We start from the raw sequence: 16918 nt of genomic DNA, 5'->3' as shown, positions 1-16918 counted from the left end.
GCAGTCAGTGTATGCCTCACGACCGCTCGCGAGCCGTCAACGGCACAGTGGAATTTCGTCATGCAGTTGACGGCTTGAAGCGGTCGCGACGGCTCGAGCCGTCACGTGTACGGCGGTGCATGAATGCCTATAGTTCACCGCGCGGTCGCGGCTTCAAGCGGTCGGTCTCAACTGCTTGAAGCGGTCCGTGTACGGCCGCCCTAAGACGTACCATTTCCCCACGTCCTACCATCACCACTCGTGGTAGCACCACTCTGCACTCACCACTCTCAGACACAAGACAGTCGCCTCCACACAGCCGTGACAAACAGACGCTTTATATATATAGTTGTGAACCATTTTTGTTGTGCAAAAAATGTGATTCCAACGACATTCAAGGGATTTTCATGTATTTTGGATATTGTTATTTTGTGAACTCACTGTGTTGTTTTTGTGAAATATTTTAAGGTATGTATTTTTTATTTTTCTTATTATTACCGAACCTGAAAGAAATTAAGGTACTTTCAGACTTGACGACACGCATATTATAACTACCTAAGCATCAAAATATTATTATTATAGCTATATTCTTCAACATCTACTAATTTTATTCCTATGAATTTGTATGTTTTAGGCTATTAGGTACATATTTATGTTTATGGAATATAATTATTGATATATTTTTTAAGATTATTAGAAAATACTTGTAAAAGAAGCAAGCTTTTTGACACTCGCGATGCCGCGCGGCGAAGCTTTACCGAAAGCTCGTGTAGCACTTTTACTTTTATTATTTATACAAAATATATATAAATCTTATACTTCATAATATAATATTATGTTAATTATCACATCACATGAATTTATATAAACTTGCACTTTCCAACTTTTTAAAACCTTTTCTCAAAAACAATTTAGAATTAAGTTTTTTTTTATTATGTACGTTTAAAAATATCTTTAAATATAATTTTATAGATGAAAATCGACTTTATAGATGAAATCGTATTAGACTTAAGTGTGATCTGATTTAAAAGGCTATCATATCTTATCTTAGATGAAAATCGAAAACAATATTTAAACATTTATTTAAACAAATTATTATATTCGCTATAACACGCGACAGTACAAACATATTAACAACATTCAGAAAGTTACATTTTAATTAAAATGCTTCCTTTAGTGACAAAATTAATACATAAATGTATGCGTGACTTATACATTTCTCTACTTAGTAGAAATTACTGCCGCGTTTCGTTATAATTATAAATATCCGAGGTTTTTACATATTAATATTATTGATATGAGAAATTCTAAGTTGTCAATCGATAAATCAATACAAAAATTTATGATATGCTAATTTGAATGAATACTTTCATAAGATTAAAATAAATCTTACTAATAAGTTTCTATGAATGGATATGAGATTGTAGTTATGTTTTACGCTTTTTATGTAAAAAACTTTCGAGTAGCAATTAAGTATGCAGAAAGGTCATTTAAATTATTCTGCAAAAAGAAAGGCATACTTTTTATATCATGTATTTTTACAAATTTTTACTAAAAACAATTTTGAAGCTGCATTCGATTATTCTGATTTTTTTTTGAAATCTTTCCCCATTTATACTATTTATAAAAACAACTAATATCTTTATTATAATGATACATATATACGATAAAGTGCAAGTAGTAAACATTGTTTGTATATTTGAGCTAACATCCGGAACTGCGGATCCGGTTTTGAGAATACCTTCACTAGTAAACGAACACGCTCAATGCTGTTTGATATAAATCAAGAAAATTTATATGTAGGTACGTGTCGCATTTTCACGAAATATTTGTCATTAGTTTAGATAAATTGTGTAGGTACCTGTAATCTAAATCAATATTATGTGTGCTAAGTTTTTTAGGGACTGAAACATATGTTTCTATATATAAATAATTAAACAGCTGAAGTTGGTTATAACTATTTGATCGAAAATGTATGTTAATTTGTAACAACTAACTTACTACATTTTTCGAACAAATAAATTCTCCAGAGACACGGCATAATTAGAACGAAATATTCCGATTCCTTTCAATCATTTTTACAGACTTTACAGCAAAATACAGTCTTACAGCAAAAAGAAAAATTACAGAAAATGAATGAAAAATTCATTTCACTGGACGACTATCCGAACACAAAGTTTTAAACAATTGGCGCGAAGACAAGACATTCATAAGGTCATATTCCTACTGTTATAGTATTATAATATTATCTATGGTATTAGCACTAAAAAAAGGCAGATATCTTCAATAATGACGTAAAGCATCTCCATCAGCGCGATTTCTATAATTTTCCCACAATCTAGCGATTAGAAAGTCATTTGTCTTATTGATTGTTCAGACCTGTGGTTCAGACAATAATGTCTTCGATCTACCACGGGGCACTTTCGCTCGTTCAAGGGCGTTAGGCTGCTGTCACACTGGGGAATTCTTAGTAAAATATTAGTAAATCTATACTAATATTATAAAGCTGAAGAGTTTGTTGTTTGTTTGAACGCGCTACCTGAGATTATCGCGTTCAAACTGCTGGTCCGATTCGAAAAATTATTTCAGTGTTAGATAACCCATTTATCGAGGAATGTTATAGGCTAAATATCATCATCAATAGATAATGATGTGGTACAAGAACTGTTTCAAAGCTTTTATCAAAGAAGTGCACTCTGCGCATATAGTAAATGATTCAAAAAGTTACAGTAATAAAATTATTCACTAAATTAATGTCCTAAGAATTTTTATCGAGTTATAGTCTATCATAATATAGCACTGAAAATCAGCAGTTCACGTGTTCTTTAAAATCCACGATATTCATTATAATGGGGTAGCAGCATATGCCAAATAGTCGTTCTTTTCAGACCCACATTGTTATCCTATATTTCTGTGCCTCCAGTGAATAAGGGAATAACTCAAAAACAGCACTTTTCAGGAGAGACAAAAAACTATATATCAACACTAAATCTTTGTAACTTCAAATTTTTAAGCTTGTATGGGTAAGATATGATGTTAGACTTTAGTTTTACATATAAACAGATATTGTAACAACCCCATAAATATACTTTTTTCGTGTTTTTTTGTAGTTGTGGCCTTATGAACGAGTACTTCATGGAATAACTCAATGTATTCACATAATTTTTTTTTTTGCTCTTTGCAATATAACGACTTATGCCCTAATGCACTATGTTCATAGTCGCATAACACGACTTATATTATTGCCAGTTTTGGTTTTATAGAAATAATGCGACTTATCATGCTTGAAATTTGTGTACTTTATGACTCAATTGAGGCCTTTTAGTGGAACAACCATGCATGTAGCTTGAAAAACGAACGAAATCAACGGATTTTTTATCGTTATTAGATATAATAAAAACAAAACAACATTTAGGTGTTTATGCATTTAACCTTAGAAGTCCAACAACCGACTTCAAACTTGCACTTGCAAAATTTACATATACCTACATACAAAAATGCTCATAAAATAAAAACTACTGGGCCTATCCGAATAAAATTTTTATGGGACCAATTCGACACCATCCCGCATCGAACAAAAAAAGAATCACGTAAATCGGTTCAGAAACCTCGGAGTAATCGGTGTACATACATAAAAAAAAAAAAAAGTATACCGGCCGAATTGATAACCTCTTCCTTTTTTTTGAAGTCGGTTAAAAAATTTTTTGTGATTTATTTGAATATTTTTTTTCCAAGTCATGTTTTACATGATATAGTATATATACTATATATTGAGTATAAAATAGGATCCAGAAAACTTTAACACTAGGACGAAAAACCTTCAATTTTAGTAAATGACTGTTGTCCTCCGCTGGATTTGGACTCCAAGAAAGAGGATTGGGTGGCTGAGATGTTGTCTGGTGGTTATAAACGAATATGTCATGGTGGTTATACATTGAGGATACAAGCACTATAAAGAGATAAGAGAAGCTCGAAAACCATATTCCTGTATGTTCAGTTACCTTACAGGGAAAGTTATAGGTGGTCTGTGGCGATATTTTACGGCATGTTATGAAATTTTAACAATTTCTATATCTTATAATATCAAAATAATATAGATAAATAAAGAAAAAACAATGAGCCGCAGAGATTTTATGAAAAGAATTAAGCACAGATTTGAAGGTGCCTTGGATGCAAATACGACTTGAAGAGACTCTACGTGACAATATCCCAATTTTTTTCAAAATATGTGGTACCAGAGTATGTTAACGATTATGCAGGACCAAAATAGTATCGATATTGCGAATTTTTTCCTATAAAAAAGGCAAATTACAGTGGCTAAAACGCTATATGAGAGAGAACACAATATTCATAATTGTCAAGACTAGTTATATTTTTTTTTCTCTGCGTCTATAATTATAGTATTATTGGTTAGATTAAATTAAAAAAAACTAAGTAGTTATTTTTTATAAAACTTACCCAATTATAAGAAGAAAATATAAGTTTAACATTTTTGTTGGCTTTTTTAGAAAATTCAATTATCGTTCTGTATTTATATAAACAAAGAGTATAATATCATTAAATGCACTTAATGTGTTAATTAAAACTGTATTTTTATCTATTGCAAAAAATAGTTAATTTCCATAGAAATATTATTAGTATCCCAAGTTGACTGATAAATACCTTTTTTTTTTAAATATAAAGATTTATTGTTGCATATTTATTGAAAAAACGATTGAAAAATATTATAAAGCAAAAAGAAATAGTGTCTGTTGTTTCCGTGCAGTATTCAAATAGACCAATAGCAACACGGCATTAATGCGAAACTGTCTCATTTCGTCACTTGAACCAATGACACTAAGAGTTGTTCCTTTATGCTCATGTTAGAAAAATGACACAAATGCGTTTATATACTAAAATAGTGTTAGCACGGATGGAACAAAATGAGTTATGTCTTTATTCAAAAAGTATAACTACACATACGTCCTTGTGTTCGTGGGTTATTTTGACTCGAGACGAATAGTTCCTTTGCGATTGCCTAAAATGATGGATAAGGTAACTTATACCGTTAATCACACCCTACTTATACCGTTTGGGTCATTCGAAAAAATGGGTTAGGATGCAGCTAGAGATATGTCCTTTTGATATGTTGTGTATTTTGACGAGCTGAATCCAATGGTGCAATAAAAACCAAAGGGAATAACTCGTCTTACTCCCTTATTCACTGGAGGCACAGATTTCATTACTGTATTATATCTTTATTCTCCCTTCCTTACTAAATATTGAACACAAATCAAAAAATAATAATTCTACGTACGAATACATTGATATAACGTCATATAATATTACTGAACAGATATCAAGTGACCGGTGCGGTATAAGTATATTAAGAAGAGCTGGAACGTCAACACATTTACACATTGCACATGTTAGGCCGGGAGATACTGACACAAAATTTCGGGTCATTTGTAACAGGATGGCGGTCTAGAGGGGTCTTACTTATCCGACGAGTGTGACTTACGCCCACGCGACTAGTCCGCCGGTACCAGCGTTCTGACCATCATTTTTCTTTTTGTCATTGCGTAATAAGACCTCTGTAGAACCGCCATTCTGTTACAAATGACCCGAAATTTTGTGTCAGTATCTCCCGGCCTATGTATGTGTCATATTTTGCAATTGTTTATAAATACAGGGTGATGTAATTGGTGTAGTACGAATATCTTAAAATCTATGAAGAATTTTGTGATACAGTAAATGGAAGAATTATATACTATTTTACAGTATTTAATAAAATCATTTAATTTTTTGTTCATTTTCATTAGAAATGTCAATTTTTCTCACCAAGGTGGAAATTTGGATGATAAGGATCTTGTTAGAAAAATATAAATTTTGACTAAAATCGGCATTTTTTATTTCAAAAAATCAAATTACTAATTAATAATCAGAGTTATCACCATTTACATTAATTTACAAACGATATCGGTTGTTCTTACTTAAAATTGAATACCAATGTCTTATTGCGGTATGTGTTCTTTGGAAGTGTTCGTAAAGTTGTTGATCCGTAATTAAATTTTGTGGAAAATCTTTTAGAGCGCTTAGTTGTGACATATCCTAAGCATATTCAATAGAATTAAAAGACGAGCGAATATGCAAGCCAGTCTAAAACTTGAATATTTTGGTCTCGAAGAGCGGCCGTTCCCTGTCATGTCGTATGCGAAGGGACATTATCATTCATGCGTAAGAATTTCTGGTCCATTTTTACTTTGTATGAGACAATACTTTTTAATTTACTACTTTAATTTACTACCTCCTCGTGTTTTTATACTACCTTTGTAACCAACAAATGCGCTGGGTTCATGCGCCAAAGTAGACTCCTGATCCGGACCCACATTATGATATTCCCGTGATGATATAGATGTACCTCCTGAGGATGCCACAGATGGCTAACTATCTCAAGCGTTTCTCCGGCTCGTGTTCTTCGTGGATCCGGATGAAAACCTAACCGGAATCATTGGTAAATAACAGCAAAGGCGTCAACTTGCACCACATATGCTAAACCCTCTCATCAATTACTGAAAACTAGCTTCATCGGTCACATAAACACAGTACATAAGCTAAGATAGTAAAATCAGTGGTTGGGGTGGCTATTCGCCTAAAAAATAGAACTCAATCCTATTGAAACTGTCCTGGCTTGTCAACTAGCTAACTAGTTTTCTAGCTTATAAACGAATCTAGTTTTGTCTACACGAAGCCAGAAGCTTGCTAGCTGACTGACACTAGCTTGCTATCATAGCATAAAAAACTAGCTTTTTGTATCTCGGACATAAGGGAAAAGCATTCCTAAGAATAGATAATATTTTCTCAAAACAAATATTTTTTGGTGTCTTTGAATTTAAAGCGACAGTTACGTGTGATTGATGTGCGGTGCTTGTCCATATTAATCTATTTGGAGATTAGAATAAAACGTCATCAGAAGGAATTGGTTCCGGCAAAACTTTAACAGGACAATCTCGTGAAATAGTGTACAATGTTTTTAACTATTTCATGCATCATAATAAAAAAAGTGATGGTGGATATCCTCTAATGAAGGATTTGTATGGTTTGACATCAGAGGCGACTGGTGTTTCTCAGAGAAGTGTTCAAAAAATGAAACTAGAGTCGCATTTATTTTTGAACATACTGTAAGTGAAATTGCATAAGTGTGAGTACTGTGAACATGCCAGCTTTCCTTAATTGACCTGTAAGGGAGAAAGTATCAATGAGTTAACATCATTATAACACAGATGATACCATGGTTACGGACACCAAAATGTTGTTGCGTCATTCGTGGATATTTTGAAGATTTGGGACGTGCGAATTTATCGAAAAGTATTTATTTTACAGTGCATTTACATCAAACTAGCGAATGGTCGTTCTAACTCCACTATGTCAAATTATTTTAATGTAAACAGGCGTAGAGTCTTTCGTTGTTCTTAGTGCGTTCGAAAATTCTATGCAATGTCCTTATATTGAACAACACTGAATAGGTACGAGTTTTCGTTTACTCTATGTTCGTTTGATGTAAATTCACCGTTAGAAGAAAATTGGGGCTGATCGAATAAGTAGGCATTTTAAGTAATAGAGCAACAAAAAGCTCTTTATTTAATGCCGTGTTGAATTAGTAGAAATCAAAACGACTTTTTTAAAATATAGGTAAAAGTTTTATTGTTGTTTATCAACATTCACGTATCAATAAAGATAAGCAGTTTAAACAGCAGTAATAATGATGGTATTATAATATTAGTTTAGACTTATCACTACATACCTAGTATAAAACAAAGTCGCTTTCTCTGTCCCTATGTCCCTTTGTATGCTTAAATCTATAAAACTACGCAACGGATTTTGATGCGGTTTTTTTTTAATATAGATATAGTGATTCAAGAGGAAGGTTTTAGTATATAATTTATTAGGTTTTAGACAAAGCGGGCGAAGCCGCGGGCGGTAAGCTAGTAAGTTATCTGATTAAAAAAAGTGAGCACACATGTCGGTTCTTCTTAGAAACTTCCTTCCGAACCGGCGGTAAATAATTATTGTATAATCAAACGGAAAAGTTAAGATGCCCAGTCAAATGAATAAATAGTTCTTATAATTATTCCTTACATGCATTTAGTATGTTTTAATTAAAATAATTATGTATATTACATTCTCTACATTTCTTTTACTAATTATGAACTCATAGAAATTACCAAGGAATACTAAGAAAGTGTTAATTATAGCAGTAATTTGAATTTTTACTTGTTACAAGAAAGACTAATTTTAATATTTTAATGTTGATTATTCAGAACTATATCTTGAATATAAGGATTCCAAATACCAAATAACAGGAAATCTATTACATTCCGACGTAAAATTAAAAGCTACTGTATACAACGTGGAATGTAAGGGAATGTATTACCCAAGTAAGCAAGGAAACAGACAATTCGACAAGAATTTTCAGACATTAAATTGTTTCGCCATTCGATATAAATAAATGTAAATATATAACGAACAGCTTGCGTGCGATCCGCTCCACGGCGATGTAGTTCACTGGGACGACGTTTCCACTACTGGCTGTTTTCACTGCCATTTTGTTTTTAATTTTATGAAGAAAGAACGAAAAGCGCTTCTTTTTTTCTTTATCCTATGACAAGAGTCAGTGTCATACTTAAATAGCGCATTTGCATTTTGCAGTGGTGTTATTTAAAAATTGTTAAAATTAAGGAAATGCGTTTGATAATAATTATCATAAGTTTTTATCATTATTTATTATGTAATTTGCCAACTTAGAATGACAAAATCAGTGAAGTGAAGTGATTGATGATTTTTTTTTTATAAAAATGATAAAAACCTAGAGTCTCGTATATAGAAAACAAATAATGCATATAAATACTAAGAACAGAAATCTATTGCAAAAAATAGTTAATTTCCATAGAAATATTATTAGTATCCCAAGTTGACTGATAAATACCTTTTTTTTTTAAATATAAAGATTTATTGTTGCATATTTATTGAAAAAACGATTGAAAAATATTATAAAGCAAAAAGAAATAGTGTCTGTTGTTTCCGTGCAGTATTCAAATAGACCAATAGCAACACGGCATTAATGCGAAACTGTCTCATTTCGTCACTTGAACCAATGACACTAAGAGTTGTTCCTTTATGCTCATGTTAGAAAAATGACACAAATGCGTTTATATACTAAAATAGTGTTAGCACGGATGGAACAAAATGAGTTATGTCTTTATTCAAAAAGTATAACTACACATACGTCCTTGTGTTCGTGGGTTATTTTGACTCGAGACGAATAGTTCCTTTGCGATTGCCTAAAATGATGGATAAGGTAACTTATACCGTTAATCACACCCTACTTATACCGTTTGGGTCATTCGAAAAAATGGGTTAGGATGCAGCTAGAGATATGTCCTTTTGATATGTTGTGTATTTTGACGAGCTGAATCCAATGGTGCAATAAAAACCAAAGGGAATAACTCGTCTTACTCCCTTATTCACTGGAGGCACAGATTTCATTACTGTATTATATCTTTATTCTCCCTTCCTTACTAAATATTGAACACAAATCAAAAAATAATAATTCTACGTACGAATACATTGATATAACGTCATATAATATTACTGAACAGATATCAAGTGACCGGTGCGGTATAAGTATATTAAGAAGAGCTGGAACGTCAACACATTTACACATTGCACATGTTAGGCCGGGAGATACTGACACAAAATTTCGGGTCATTTGTAACAGGATGGCGGTCTAGAGGGGTCTTACTTATCCGACGAGTGTGACTTACGCCCACGCGACTAGTCCGCCGGTACCAGCGTTCTGACCATCATTTTTCTTTTTGTCATTGCGTAATAAGACCTCTGTAGAACCGCCATTCTGTTACAAATGACCCGAAATTTTGTGTCAGTATCTCCCGGCCTATGTATGTGTCATATTTTGCAATTGTTTATAAATACAGGGTGATGTAATTGGTGTAGTACGAATATCTTAAAATCTATGAAGAATTTTGTGATACAGTAAATGGAAGAATTATATACTATTTTACAGTATTTAATAAAATCATTTAATTTTTTGTTCATTTTCATTAGAAATGTCAATTTTTCTCACCAAGGTGGAAATTTGGATGATAAGGATCTTGTTAGAAAAATATAAATTTTGACTAAAATCGGCATTTTTTATTTCAAAAAATCAAATTACTAATTAATAATCAGAGTTATCACCATTTACATTAATTTACAAACGATATCGGTTGTTCTTACTTAAAATTGAATACCAATGTCTTATTGCGGTATGTGTTCTTTGGAAGTGTTCGTAAAGTTGTTGATCCGTAATTAAATTTTGTGGAAAATCTTTTAGAGCGCTTAGTTGTGACATATCCTAAGCATATTCAATAGAATTAAAAGACGAGCGAATATGCAAGCCAGTCTAAAACTTGAATATTTTGGTCTCGAAGAGCGGCCGTTCCCTGTCATGTCGTATGCGAAGGGACATTATCATTCATGCGTAAGAATTTCTGGTCCATTTTTACTTTGTATGAGACAATACTTTTTAATTTACTACTTTAATTTACTACCTCCTCGTGTTTTTATACTACCTTTGTAACCAACAAATGCGCTGGGTTCATGCGCCAAAGTAGACTCCTGATCCGGACCCACATTATGATATTCCCGTGATGATATAGATGTACCTCCTGAGGATGCCACAGATGGCTAACTATCTCAAGCGTTTCTCCGGCTCGTGTTCTTCGTGGATCCGGATGAAAACCTAACCGGAATCATTGGTAAATAACAGCAAAGGCGTCAACTTGCACCACATATGCTAAACCCTCTCATCAATTACTGAAAACTAGCTTCATCGGTCACATAAACACAGTACATAAGCTAAGATAGTAAAATCAGTGGTTGGGGTGGCTATTCGCCTAAAAAATAGAACTCAATCCTATTGAAACTGTCCTGGCTTGTCAACTAGCTAACTAGTTTTCTAGCTTATAAACGAATCTAGTTTTGTCTACACGAAGCCAGAAGCTTGCTAGCTGACTGACACTAGCTTGCTATCATAGCATAAAAAACTAGCTTTTTGTATCTCGGACATAAGGGAAAAGCATTCCTAAGAATAGATAATATTTTCTCAAAACAAATATTTTTTGGTGTCTTTGAATTTAAAGCGACAGTTACGTGTGATTGATGTGCGGTGCTTGTCCATATTAATCTATTTGGAGATTAGAATAAAACGTCATCAGAAGGAATTGGTTCCGGCAAAACTTTAACAGGACAATCTCGTGAAATAGTGTACAATGTTTTTAACTATTTCATGCATCATAATAAAAAAAGTGATGGTGGATATCCTCTAATGAAGGATTTGTATGGTTTGACATCAGAGGCGACTGGTGTTTCTCAGAGAAGTGTTCAAAAAATGAAACTAGAGTCGCATTTATTTTTGAACATACTGTAAGTGAAATTGCATAAGTGTGAGTACTGTGAACATGCCAGCTTTCCTTAATTGACCTGTAAGGGAGAAAGTATCAATGAGTTAACATCATTATAACACAGATGATACCATGGTTACGGACACCAAAATGTTGTTGCGTCATTCGTGGATATTTTGAAGATTTGGGACGTGCGAATTTATCGAAAAGTATTTATTTTACAGTGCATTTACATCAAACTAGCGAATGGTCGTTCTAACTCCACTATGTCAAATTATTTTAATGTAAACAGGCGTAGAGTCTTTCGTTGTTCTTAGTGCGTTCGAAAATTCTATGCAATGTCCTTATATTGAACAACACTGAATAGGTACGAGTTTTCGTTTACTCTATGTTCGTTTGATGTAAATTCACCGTTAGAAGAAAATTGGGGCTGATCGAATAAGTAGGCATTTTAAGTAATAGAGCAACAAAAAGCTCTTTATTTAATGCCGTGTTGAATTAGTAGAAATCAAAACGACTTTTTTAAAATATAGGTAAAAGTTTTATTGTTGTTTATCAACATTCACGTATCAATAAAGATAAGCAGTTTAAACAGCAGTAATAATGATGGTATTATAATATTAGTTTAGACTTATCACTACATACCTAGTATAAAACAAAGTCGCTTTCTCTGTCCCTATGTCCCTTTGTATGCTTAAATCTATAAAACTACGCAACGGATTTTGATGCGGTTTTTTTTTAATATAGATATAGTGATTCAAGAGGAAGGTTTTAGTATATAATTTATTAGGTTTTAGACAAAGCGGGCGAAGCCGCGGGCGGTAAGCTAGTAAGTTATCTGATTAAAAAAAGTGAGCACACATGTCGGTTCTTCTTAGAAACTTCCTTCCGAACCGGCGGTAAATAATTATTGTATAATCAAACGGAAAAGTTAAGATGCCCAGTCAAATGAATAAATAGTTCTTATAATTATTCCTTACATGCATTTAGTATGTTTTAATTAAAATAATTATGTATATTACATTCTCTACATTTCTTTTACTAATTATGAACTCATAGAAATTACCAAGGAATACTAAGAAAGTGTTAATTATAGCAGTAATTTGAATTTTTACTTGTTACAAGAAAGACTAATTTTAATATTTTAATGTTGATTATTCAGAACTATATCTTGAATATAAGGATTCCAAATACCAAATAACAGGAAATCTATTACATTCCGACGTAAAATTAAAAGCTACTGTATACAACGTGGAATGTAAGGGAATGTATTACCCAAGTAAGCAAGGAAACAGACAATTCGACAAGAATTTTCAGACATTAAATTGTTTCGCCATTCGATATAAATAAATGTAAATATATAACGAACAGCTTGCGTGCGATCCGCTCCACGGCGATGTAGTTCACTGGGACGACGTTTCCACTACTGGCTGTTTTCACTGCCATTTTGTTTTTAATTTTATGAAGAAAGAACGAAAAGCGCTTCTTTTTTTCTTTATCCTATGACAAGAGTCAGTGTCATACTTAAATAGCGCATTTGCATTTTGCAGTGGTGTTATTTAAAAATTGTTAAAATTAAGGAAATGCGTTTGATAATAATTATCATAAGTTTTTATCATTATTTATTATGTAATTTGCCAACTTAGAATGACAAAATCAGTGAAGTGAAGTGATTGATGATTTTTTTTTTATAAAAATGATAAAAACCTAGAGTCTCGTATATAGAAAACAAATAATGCATATAAATACTAAGAACAGAAAAAATATTGAAATACAAACTAACAGTTATGTCTATAAATAGTTAATTCACATACTTACGTCTTGTCTACGCATAAAACTCGTGGTACAATGGAAACGAGTAGAAAATATCGTACATTGCCTTTTCCAACAAATCAACACACTGTCTGCATCTTACGATAGTTTTTTCACTCATTTACAATGTGCACTTGGCTTATTTTGTATTTGCTGTTTTCTTTGGTTATTGGCAAGTGCTTTTAATTGAGTTTAAAAATAAATAATAAAGGATTTATTCATTATTGTATCTATCTTAATATATATAAATCTCGTGTCACAATGTTTGTCCTCAATGGACTCCTAAACCACTTAACCGATTATAATAAAATTCGCACACCATGTGCAGTTCGATCCAACTTGAGAGATAGGATAGTTTTTATGAAAAAAAAACGTAAACATGTAGGTACCACGGGCGAAGCCGGGGCGAAAAGCTAGTACATTATATAATAAATCTGTAGAAGGGTCAATTCTGTACATTGAAAATATTGAAAAAATAAATAGCAGGGGGTGTTACTGGATCGATACCAAACCCAAATATGTGATTAAAAAAATTTTGTCTGTCTGTCTGTCTGTCTGTATGTGAAGGCATCACGTGAAAACTAACGGTTCGATTTCGATGAAACTTGGTATAATTATACCTTATTATCCTGGGCATAAAATAGGATACTTTTTATCCCGGAAAAATACGTAGAAAAAAAAATCTTAATTTTTCTTAATTTTACCGCGCGGACGGAGTCGCGGGCGGAAGCTAGTGTTAAATAAGTACTTATGTACCTAGTTTTAGAGCTTACTGCTCTATGTAGATTTATAAATTTGATAGGTTCCAATGATTAGTGATTATTATTATGAAATTATATTTTTGTATGTCTGTGTTTTACTTAATAACCTTAAAAGAGCTGTTAGAGTTGTCTACAGGGAACGATGAAGATCGCGAAGAGACAACTTATAATTTTTATCTCTTCTCAAATTGACGAATATTAGCCACATTAGCACATAGGTATATAAAAAAGTAGAGTCTATTTTCTTTACTTTTCAAATATTTCAACATTTTTATTTATAAATAACTTATTTACTTAAACATTATGTTATGACTTATGCTACGACTTGTATTATTGTTTTACTTTTTATTATAATACCACTAAACTTTCTCGCATTGTATTTTTATCTTTTAAAGTTATTTATTTATTTTATTTATTTAATTTAGACATATCAAGTTATAATTACATATGTAAATAATATAAAAACGTTGTCCATGACCATGACTTTTTATATAATTTGTTAACAAATAAAACATTTTAGTAAAAGCGTCGTGATTACGAAAGAGTAGTTTTTATTTAACATCTACTTTCGCTCGAACCGGTTGAAACTCTCTTGGTGCAGTATCACCATTACTTAGTTGAAAATGAGTTTGCGTTTATTTACAAGAATTGATTATATTTATACCTAGATAGCTGTTAATATACGAAAATATGTGGTTGTCTCTTTGTAATTTTGAAAATACGGCGGGTAATAGTTAAATGAACACGAAAGTGAGCAAACCCGCGAGTAACAGCTAGTATGTATGTATTGATCATTACCACAAATTACATACCAGACTAGCGGTCCGCCACGGCTTCGCCCGTGGTACATTTTTCGCAATAAAAGGTAGCCTTTGTTCTTTCTCAGGATCTAAAGATTATCTGTGCCAAATTTCACCAAAATCGGTCCAGTAGTTTATGCGTGAAAACCATACATACATGCATACAACCTTTCCTCTTTATAATATTAGTATAGATAGAGTATATCTGTAAGAGCTTTTAAATATCATTGCAAAAGACACAAACACACATTATTTATCAACTCAACAACTTGCGGCCTTATCACTATAGAGTGATATCTTCTAAAGTGGATATTATTGTGTTTGTGTGTTGTAATGATATTAAAAGCTCTGAAACAGATTTACTCAATAGATAAATTGCAAAAATTTTAATAATTTAAGCTTCGACATGGCTGACCATTACTTTTTACAATATGAGGCGTGGTAAGTTTTCTTCAAATACCTACTTATCTACTTAAAAGCTTAAACTAACTTAAACGCGACCGAAGTCACGTGCTTCAGCTAGTAATGACATTATGTAATAATGAATCATGTTGTTTGTATGTCACCTGGCCAAGGTTATAGAATATCTTTAAATACATGACTCAGAGCCCTTTCACAACCAGGCTAATCTTTTTTGCGATAGATTTAGCTTATGAAGTAGTTTTAGTTTGTGGTTTGATATATTATAAACATTATTATTTCGAAGCATACTTTTAAATTTTAATAGAGTAAGGACCTAACTACCAAACGGGATATCAAAATTTATGACTGCGTATATGACCTTTAAAATGAGAAAAATTATGTGCCAAATTGCAAATTATTTTTTTACAACTCGATAAATAAAAGTTACAGCTTAGTGCTTGGACAGATAAGTACATAATGACAGGAAGATAATTAAATTAATGTTCAATAAAAACCACTTGTACTATAAAAGTAATTTATTAAAAACCGTTGTCGTATAATAGTTTCCGTGATTACAAGCAACGCCGCCGGATTCGGATAAGTGTAGCAACTAGCAAGTATTCATTATTTTACGACTATATTACTTCATGTATGTATAATTGTTTTATTATCATACAAACAAATACGTAAGAGGCTTTTGTAAATAGATAAAATATGTATGTATAATAATAATTTATACAAGCTTTTGGTAGGAAATTAAATTGATCGATTTTATATTACTATATTATGTATGTATAATAAATAAATAAAAATAAAATAAATCTTTATTTCACCTTTAAAATATACAATATTGATTATGAGGCTCTGACTCTCTTGCTAGGCATAGCCTGTGTTAAGAAAGCCAGTCCCTTCCCTTAATACATTGTGGTCTAGATAAAGGTTAAAACAAAAAGAAAATTTATACAAAGGCAAAAATTAAAAATAAAAGGGGGATAGCCAACCCAATGAATGTGTGGTGTGAGTGTTTGTGTGTGTGTGTGTGTGTGTGTGTTTGTGTGTGTGTGCATGTATGTGAGTGAGTGTGGGTGGATGTGTGTTTGAGTTTTTGTGGGAGTGTGTGTTTAACTTATTTGGGTAACGAGTGAACATGTTGTGTAATCTGTATTATTACGGTGAGTTGAGTTACATTAATAATAATTTATTTAACTTGTGAGATAAGGAGATTTATATTATGTATATTCTTAATATTATTTAATTGTAACGTAATAAGCAGATTTATGTACCTAAGTAGATTGTCTTCTTAAATTGTATTATTCAGACTTATACCTAGCTATCTGCATGGGATTTATTTATTTATGAAACAAATCCATTACCTGTATGTTTGTATGTAAAAGACTCCTTATTCGAGTCTTTACTCGATTTTGTCAGATTTTTTTATTCCTTGGATGTAGGTATTCGTGCAAATACTACTGAACCGATTTAACAATGAAATTAAGCACACATATAGAGGGTAACTTTGATTAACACATAGGATATGTTTTATCCCGGAAATTCCACGGGAACGGGAACTATGCGGGTTTTTTCTTTGAAAAATGCGGGCGAAGCCGCAGGTGGAAAGCTAGTACCTACCTTTATTAAAAAGTTTATTTTATAGCAAATATGAATCTTATATAATCTAGGCCCTTATGCTACAACTTATGACAGGAAGGTACATATCATAATA

General features: G+C 32.2%; 1 protein-coding gene across 1 annotated transcript in view; it reads left to right on the top strand.

Annotated features, from left to right (window-relative positions):
* Nucleotides 1-255: 255 nt before the first annotated feature.
* LOC123703094 overlaps nt 256-16918 on the top strand; it is a 39604-nt gene continuing 22941 nt past the window's right edge. Inside the window, exon 1 of the mRNA XM_045650976.1 lies at nt 256-447. The gene's annotated coding sequence lies outside the window, so the exon portion shown is untranslated. The remainder of the gene's footprint in view (nt 448-16918) is intronic.

Source organism: Colias croceus, chromosome 25 (assembly GCF_905220415.1).
Source record: "Colias croceus chromosome 25, ilColCroc2.1".
NCBI lineage: Eukaryota > Metazoa > Arthropoda > Insecta > Lepidoptera > Pieridae > Colias > Colias croceus.
Note: the sequence above shows the minus strand (reverse complement) of the source record. Positions and strands in the feature narration are given on the sequence as shown.